The following is a 9,455-nucleotide window of genomic DNA, read 5'->3' as shown; positions in this document are numbered from 1 at the left end:
CTTGTATACCCTTGAGTTTAGAAGACTGAGAGGGGATCTGATTGAGACATATAAGATTATTAAAGGATTGGACACTCTGGAGGCAGGAAGCATGTTTCTGCTGCTGGGTGAGGACACAGTTTAAAAATAAGGGGTAGGCCACTTAGAACAGAGATGAGGAGAAACTTCTTCACCCAGAGAGTGGTGGGTGTATGGAATGCTCTGCCCCAGAAGGCAGTGGAGGCCCAGTCTCTGGATTCATTTAAGAAACAGTTAGAGAGAGCTCTCAAGGATTGTGGAATCAAGGGTTATGGAGATAAGGCAAGAACAGGATACTGATTAAGGATGATCAGCCATGATCATATTGAATGGTGGTGCAGGCTCGAAAGGCAGAATGGCCTACTCCTGCGTCTATTGTCTACATCCTGCTGTATCCTCTGACAATCCTACTCACTAGCCACAACTCCCCACATCTTTGTATTGTCTGCAAACTTACTAATTAGAGCAGCTACATTTTCCTCCAAATCATTTATTTAAATGATGAACAGCAGAGGTCCCCATACTGATCCCTGTGGAACACCACTAGTCACAACCCTCCATTCCGAAAAGCACCCTTCCACTGCTCCCTCTATCTCCTATGATGAAGCCAGTTCTGTATTGTTATGAAGATGTGGGTGTACTGTATCTTTAAGAGAGTTAAAAGCAACAGAACTACCCAACAGCACCAAGTGTTCTGGAAAAGAATATAACATTATATTTGGTCGAACAACTTGATTAGTTGGTTGACTGGAAACGACAAAACAGATTTGAATTAGGCCAATCAGTTTAAATTATACCCCGAAAAATACCAAACTCCAATCAATTTGGTTGGCAGAGCTTGTGAGATATTTGCCACACTGTCAGATGAGGGGTCAAGAGATTATGTAGAGGTTAAACAGGCTATTTTAAATGCTTATGAATTGGTACCAGAAACGTATGGACAGTGGTTCAGAAACATAAAGAAGGAACCAGTTCAGACTTATCTTGAGTTTGAAAGAATTAAACATAGTCATTTTGATCGATGGGTGCATTCATTGAAAATTGATAGGATCTTTGAGGCTCAAAGAGAGATTATTATGAGGTTAGAGTTCCAATTCAAGACTGGGGAAGTTACAGCAGGAGTGATGGACAGAGTGTCACTTCCAGGAATTCAGTTTGTTCTTGGGAATGATTTAGCAGGGTCCAAGGTGGGTTTGACACCCCTTGTTGTAGAGAAACCCAAGGTAGACCAAGAAACTGAGGAGTTAAAACAGAAATATCCTGGTATTATCCCAGACTGTGTGGTAACCAGATCCCACTATCATACATCACAGCACAAAGCAAAAGGTAAAAAGAAAGATGAAGGAGTTGAGGTTCAGTTAGCGTATACCCTGTTTGATGTAATAGTGCAGAAAACCTGAACAGGGAGAGGGTCAGGCAGAAGTGAAAGACTAAGGGACTTGCATGGCAAGACAAGACAATTTAGCGGACACCCTGTTTGATGTAATAGTGCAGAAAACCTGAACAGGGAGAGGGTCAGGCAGAAGTGAAAGACTAAGGGACTTGCGACGGCAAGACAAGACAATAAAAGATATCTATGTGGATGCATACTCCGAAAAGGAGGCAGAGAATATTCTGGAGGTTATTATGTGAAAGATAGAATTCTAAAATGGAAACGGTGACCACGGCAGGTTAGTGCAGAGGAGAAACGGGCCAAAGGGCACCAGATTCTGTTGCCAGTAGCATACAGACAGGGAGTGTTATGGGTAGCACATGACCTACTTGTAGGAGGTCACCTAAGGATACGAAAGACTCAAGCTAAAGGTACAGAACATTTTTGTTGGCCTGGAATGCAAAAGGATGTGGTTAAATTTTGCCGAAAGTGTCATACATGCCAAATGGTAGGTAAGCCACAGGCGGTAATAAAATCAACACCTTTGTTGCCAATTCCCACATTTGAAGAACCTTTCACACGGGTTATAATTGGATGTGTCTACCAGATTTCCGGAGGCAATTCCATTATGGAGTATCAAGGCAAAAAAGATGGAAGAGGAGTTAGTAGCTTTCTTCATGCAGTATGGGCTACGCAGAGAGATTCAGTCGGACCAAGGGTCAAATTTTACTGCTAGGCTGTTTGAGGTGGTTATGAATAGCTTAGGTATACAGCAATTTAAATCCAGTGCTTATCATCCTGACTCTCAGGGAACTTTAGAAAGGTGGTATCAGACCTTGAAGACCACATTGAGAGCATACAGTCAGGATTACCCGAATGATTGTGATAAACGTATCCCATTCATATTGTTTTCCATTAGAGATGCCCCAAATGAATCTACTCAGTTCACTCCCTTTGAGTTAATATTTGGTCATGAAGTGAAGAGCCCTTTGAAATAATTAAAGAAAAATTGACAGCACCAAAGTCGGAGATCTTACACTTAGATTATGTATTGGAGGTGAGGGAGAGATTAAATCAAGTAGTTGAGTTAGGTAAACAGCACTTAAAGAGGACAGAGTGGAGAATGAAGCAGTTAATAGAGAAAAGTTCTGAAACTCGGACATTTTCCTGAGGGGATGACGTGTTAGTACTGTTACCAGTGATAGGAGATCCCTTCAAAGCCAGGTTTAGATTAGATTCCCTACAGTGTGGAAACAGGCCTTTCAGCCCAACCAGTCCACTCCGACCCTCCGAAGAGTAACCCACCCAGACCCTATGGGCACTATGGGCAATTTAGCATGGCCAATTCACCTGGCCTGCATATCTTTGGACTGTGGGAGGAAACCGGAGCACCCGGAGGAAACCCACGCAGACACGGGGAGAATGTGCAAACTCCACACGGACAGTCACCCAAGGCTGGAATCAATCCTGGGACTGCTGTGAGGCAGCAGTGCTAACCACTGAGCCATTGTGTTGCCCAGATAGTAGTCCCTATCAAATTGAGAAAAAGTTGAGTTAGGTCAGCTATCTAGTAAAAAAAGGTATCGGGTATGTCATGTGAACATGTTGAAACCATATTACACTTGAGAGAAAGAACTGGAGAAACAGGTGTTAGTTACTGCCCCGCAGAGTGAGGAATGAAATCCAGATGATGTGAATTTTGATGTGCCTCAAAGTAGATTAAAAAATGAAGTAGTCCTTGAGGAGTGGGATAGGTTAGTAAGCTATCTGTCTCAGGAACATAGAACACAGTTGAAAGATTTGTTACTGCAGTATAAGGACATATGTAAGAATCAGATGGGGATGACTAATGCTATTGTACGTGAAGTAGATGTAGGGAATACTGCTCCAATTAAACAACACCCCTATCGCCTTAATCCTTTCAAAGTCAGGTGGAGATGGAGGCCGTACTCGACGAGGACATCATCGAACCAAGCCAGAGCGACTAGAGTTCGCTGATCATCTTAGTTCCCAAACCAAATAGGACTCAATGATTCTGCGTGGATTATTGGTAGGTCAACACCGTTACAAAATCGGACTCATATCCAATTCCTGATTGGATTGAAGGGCTGTATTGAGAAAGTAGGACAAGCCTGTTACATCACCAACTTGGTCTGACTGCGTGGTTACTGCCAGGTACCTTTATCAGAGACGGTGAAATACATTTCTGCATTTGTAACCCCAAATGGGTTATATTAGTTTAAAGGAGAAAGTGAGGGCTGCAGATGCTGGGGATCAGAGCTGAAAATGTGTTGCTGGAAAAGTGCAGCAGCTCAGGCAGCATCCAAAGAACAGGAGAATCGACGTTTCGGGCATAAACCTTGAAGAAGGGCTTATGCCCAAAACGTCGATTCTCCTGTTCCTTGGATGCTGCCTGACCTGCTGCGCTTTTCCAGCAACACATTTTCAGCTCAATATTAGTTTAAAGTAGGGCATCAGGGTGGCTCAGTGGTTAGCACTGCTGCCTCACTGCACCAGGTTCCCAGGTTCAATTCCAGCCTCGGGCGACTGTCTGTGTGGAGTTTGCACATTCTCCCTGTGTCTGCGTGGTTTTCCTCCGGGTGCTCCGGTTTCCTCCCACAGTCCAAAGGTTTGCACGTTAGGTGAATTGGCCATGCTAAATTGCCCATAGTGACAGATGCATTAGTCAGAGGGAAATGGGACTGGGTGGGTTACTCTCTGGAGGGTCGGTGTGGACTTGTTGGGCCAAAGGGCCTGTTTCCACACTGTAGGGAATCTAATCTAAAACAGTGATGCCCTTTGAAATGAAGAATGCACTCGCCACATTCCAAAGACTCATGAACAGAGTTGTGGCTGGGTTAACAAACTGTGCTGTCTATTTGGACGATGTTGTGATCTTTAGCAAGTCCTGGAAAGATCACATGGTACAGTTGGCAGAGCTCTTTGAACAACTACAAGAAGCAAAACTGATGATAAACTTAAATAAAACAGAATTTGCAAAAGCGGAGGTGATGTTCTTGGGACATAACATCGGTCATGGAAGGTTGACTCCACGGAATGGAAGAATGAAGGCCATGAAGGAACTTCCATGACCAACCTTGAAGAAAGAGGTGCTTCGATTCTTCGGACTCTGGGTTTGTTTCAAACTTCAGCAGTATAGTGGCACTATTAACTGATTTGCTGAAGAACACAAAGTTTCGGTGGACAGAACCATTTGATCACTTGAAAGCCATATTAACCACAAAACCAGTTTTAGCTACATCAAACTTTTCAAAATCGTTTAAAGTCACCATCAATGCTAGTGACGTAGAAGTTGGAGCTGTACTCCGACAGGAGGATGAGGATGGGATTGAGCTGCCGGTTGGTTACTTTCCGAAGAAGATCAACATCCACCAGAGGAAATACTCCACAATCAAAAAGGAAACTATTATAGAGTTTGGTACTGGCCTCACAACAATGTGTATGTCACAAACAATGTGTCGGAGATGGTTGTGTACACAGATCACAATCCTCTTACATTCTTACAACACTTTAAAGTCAAGAATATAAGACTCCAATGAAATAGTCTCATGTTTTGACTTGTAATTTAAAAATCATACATGTTGCGGGTTGGAAGAATGTAATTGCAGATACGTTATTGTGGATTTAACAGATACAGGTTCGATGAGATTTGTCTTTATTTAATGTTATATATATAGGTATATGAGAAAATGTTAAGGTGAACTTATATTAAACTTATCTCTATGTTAGGGTAATGTGTTTAAAAAGTAGAGAAAAAAAATGAAGTCACCTTTTCATTATGATGTTTCATTTTTTTCTTAATGGGGGAGGTGTTATGAAGATGTGGGTGTCCTGTACCTTTAAGAGAGTTAAAAGCAACAGAACGACCTGACACAGCACCAAGTGTTCTGAACAAGATACAATGTAACATTTGGTTGAACAACTTGATTAGCTCGTTGCCTGGAGATGACAAAGCAGATTTGAATTAGGCCAATCAGTTTAAATTATACCCCAAAAAATACCAAACTCCAATCCAGTTTAAATTGAGCGTATTGACAATTTTAAAAGCCAATGACACAATGCAATGCTTTGGGGACATAAGACTGGGGAAAATTGAACAGGTGGGAGGAGAACTGCCAAGCCACCAGCATCTGCAGACTGCCTAAACAAATAGCTCTCTTAAAAGGTACCTTTATCGATCAGTAACCTGTTGGACTATAACCTGGTGTTGTGTGATTTTTAACTTTGTACACTCCAGTTCAACACCAGTGTCTTCAAATCATTTAAATTAAGCAGGAGAGTTTACCCCATGTCGTAATAGTATCCATTTGTGGGCGGCATGGTGGCACAGTGGTTAGCACTGCTGCCTCACAGCGCCAGAGACCCGGGTTCAATTCCTGCCTCAGGCGACTGACTGTGTGGAGTTTGCACATTCTCCCCGTGTCTGCGTGGGTTTCCTCCGGGTGCTCCGGTTTCCTCCCACAGTCCAAAAATGTGCAGGTTAGGTGAATTGGCCATGCTAAATTGCCCGTAGCGTTAGGTGTAGGGGAATGGGTCTGGGTGGGTTGCGCATCAGCGGGTCGATGTGGACTTGTTAGGCCGAAGGGCCTGTTTCCACACTGTAAGTAATTTAATCTAAAAAAGTAATCTAATCTTGCCAGCTCACTCCCAGTACCATGTGACTTTACCTTTGTGCCAATCTGCCACGAGGGACCTTGTCAAAGGCTTTACTGAAGTCCATGTATCCAACAATAACTGCTTTTCCCTCATCAATCATCTTCGTCATCTCCTCAATAAACCCGATCAAGTTAGTGAGGCACAATGTCACCTGCACAAAACCATTCTGTTTATCGCTAATCAGTCCATTTGCTTCTAAATGCTTGTAGATCTTGTCCCTGAGAATCTTTTCCAATAAATTCCCTACCACTGAGATGAGCTCACAGGTTTATAATTTCTTGGATTATCCCTGCTACCCTTCTTAAACAATGGGACAACATTGGCTATTCCCCAGTCCTCTGGGACCTCGCCTGTGGTCAAAGAGGATACAGAGATATCTGTCAATGCTCCAGCAATTTGTTCACTTGCCTCCCTCAATATTCTGGGATAGATCCCGTCAGGACCCGGGGACTTTTCTATCTTAATACTTAGTACTTTTTAAGATGCACAACACCTCTTCCTTTATAAGAGCAACTTGGTTTAGAAATTCAACGTTCCCTTCCCTGAGATCATCCTCCAGCCAGTGCTTCTCTTTGGTGAATACCGACACAAAGTTTTCGTTTAGGACCTCTCCTACCTGTTCTGGCTGCAGACATACATTCCCTCCTTTGTTCTTGAGTAGGCCAACCCTTTCCCTGGCTACCCTCTTGCTTTTTATGTCTCTATAAAAAGCCTTGGAATTTCCTCAAAGTGTTTGCTAATCACTTTTCATGACCCCTTTTTGCCCTTCTAATTCCTTGTTTAATTTCTTTCTTACTTTCCTTATATACTTCAAGGGCTTTGTCAGTTCCCAATCTCCTAGACCTTATGTATGCTTCCTTTTTCTTTTTGATCAAGACCATAACCATCCTTGGTCATCCAAGGTTCATGCAGCTTGCATTACCTATCCTTCATTCTCACAGGAACATGCCACTCCTGACCTCTTATCAATTGCCGTTTGAAGACCAATGTGGATTTACCCTCAAACAACTGCCTCCAATCAGAATTCTCCAATTCCTGGATAACCTTGTTGTAGTTCGCCTTCCCCCAATTTAACACCTTCACTCAAGGACTGCTGTTATCCCTATCCATGAGTAAATTAACACTCACAGTGTTATGATCACTGCTCCTGAAACGCTCCCTCAGTGAAACTTCACTCACCCGGCCAGGCTTATTTACCAAAACCAGATCCAGTATAACCCCTTTTCTGGTTTGACTGCTTACATACTGTGTCAAAAAATCCTCCTGAATGGCCCTTACAAATTATGCCCTATCTATGTCCCGAGCACGATGTAGAGGAAGTTAAAATCACTCACCACAATATCCCTGTTGTTTTAATATCTTTCCAAAATCTGTCTACATATTCTCTCCCCAATCTTGCACTGTCTGTTGGGAGGCCTGTGTATACACCCATCATTGTGATTTTACCTTTCCTATCCCTGAGTTCTACCCTGCAAGTTCTCACTACAAGAATCCACTGATGTATCCTCCTTTAGTAAAACTGTGAGATACTCCTTTACCAGTAATGCATCTTCCCCCATCCCTTTTCACATCCCCTTATATCATCAGCTGAAACATCTGCATACCTAAATTGAGGAATAAAGAGAGAGATGGAGAGAGAGAGAGCAGTTCAAGACGTGGCTACAGGGATGGTGCAGGAGGGAGGGTTTCGGATACCTGGATAATTGGGACTCATTCTAGGGGTAGGTGGGACCTCACCGATAGGATGGTCTACACCTGAACCAGAGGGGTACCAATATCCTAATGGGTGCTGGGTGGGGGGGGGGAGGGATATTTGCTAATGCTCTTCGAGAGGTTTCAACTAATTCAGCAGGGGGATGGGAACCTGAATTGTAGCTCCAGTGTACAGGAGGTTGAGAGTAGTGAGGTCATGAAAAGGGTTTCAAGGTCGCAGGAGTGTACCGGCAGGCAGGAAGGTAGTTTGAAGTGTGTTCACATCAACGCCAGGAGCATCCAGAATAAGGTGGGTGAATGTGCAGCATGGGTTGGTACCTGGGACTTCGATGTTGTGGCCATTTTGGAGACATGGCTAGAGCAGGGACAGGATTGGTTGTTGCAGGTTCCGGGTTTTAGATGTTCATTAAGAACAGAAAAGAGGGGGAGGTGTGGCATTGTTAGTTAAAGACAATATTACAGTAGCAGAAAAGTCGTTTGAGGACTTGTCTACTGAGGTGGTATGGGCTGAGGTTAGAAACAGGAAAGGAGAGGTCACCCTGTTGGGAGATTTCTATAATCCTCCGAATAGTTCCAGAGATGTCGAGGAAAGAATTGAAAAATGATTCTGGATAGGAGCGAAAGTAACAGGGTAGCTGTTATGGGGGACTTTATTTTCCAAATATTGACTGGAAATGCTATAGTTTGAGTAGTTTAGATGGGTCAGTTTTTGTCCAATGTGTGCAGGATGGTTTCCTGATACAGTTTGTAGACAGGCCAACAAGGGACGAGGCCACATTGGATTTGGTACTGGGTAATGAACCCAGCCAGGTGTTAGATTTGGAGGTAGGTGAGCACTTTGGTGATAGTGACCACAATTCAGTTATGTCTACTGTAGCAATAGAAAGGGATAGGTATATATGATGCGATTAGGCAAGATTTAGGAGGCATAGGATGGGAAGGAATCTGCAGGCGATGGGCACAATAGAAATGTGGAGCTTATTCAAGGAACAGCTACTGTGTGTCCTTGATACATATGTACCTCTCAGGCAGGAAGGAAGTGGTCGAGTGAGGGAACTGTGGTTTGCTAAAGTTGAATCTCTTGTCAAGAGGAAAAAGGAGGCTGATGTTAAGATGAGACGTGAAGGCTCAGTTAGGGCACTTGAGAGATACAAGTTAGCCAGGAAGGACCTAAAGAGAGAGCTAAGAAGAGCCAGGAGGGCACATGAGAAGTCTTTGGCACATAGCATCAAGGAAAACCTGAAAACCTTCTCTAGGTATGTCAGGAATAAAAGAATGACTAGAGTACGATTAGGATCAGACAAGGACAGTAGTGGGAAGTTGTGCATGAAGTCTGAAGAGATAGGAGAAGCACTAAACGAATATTTTTTGTCAGCATTCACACTGGAAAAAGACAATGTTGTTGAGGAGAATACTGAAGTATCAGGCTATTAGACTAGATGGGATTGAAATTCATAAGTTGATTTCAGTAAGGTGTTGCTGGAAGAGCGCAGCAGGTCAGGCAGCATCCAAGGAACAGGAGAATCGACGTTTCGGGCATAAGCCCTTCTTCGGGAATGAGGAAAGTGTGCAGGCTAAGATAAAAGGTAGGGAGGAGGGACTTGGGGGAGGGGCGTTGGAATTGCGATAGGTGGAGGGAGGTCAAGGTGAGGGTGATAGGCCGGAGTGGGGTGGG

General features: G+C 43.6%; 1 protein-coding gene across 1 annotated transcript in view; it reads right to left on the bottom strand.

Moving 5' to 3' along the window:
- The window catches only part of LOC122558705 (protein CBFA2T3-like), an 86,955-nt gene that overhangs the window by 10,831 nt on the left and 66,669 nt on the right, over positions 1–9,455 (bottom strand). The window lies entirely within an intron of this gene.

The sequence above is a fragment of the Chiloscyllium plagiosum genome, chromosome 17 (genome assembly GCF_004010195.1).
Source record: "Chiloscyllium plagiosum isolate BGI_BamShark_2017 chromosome 17, ASM401019v2, whole genome shotgun sequence".
Lineage (NCBI taxonomy): Eukaryota > Metazoa > Chordata > Chondrichthyes > Orectolobiformes > Hemiscylliidae > Chiloscyllium > Chiloscyllium plagiosum.
The sequence above is the reverse complement of the archived record's forward strand: the minus strand, read 5'-3'. Positions and strand labels throughout refer to the sequence as shown.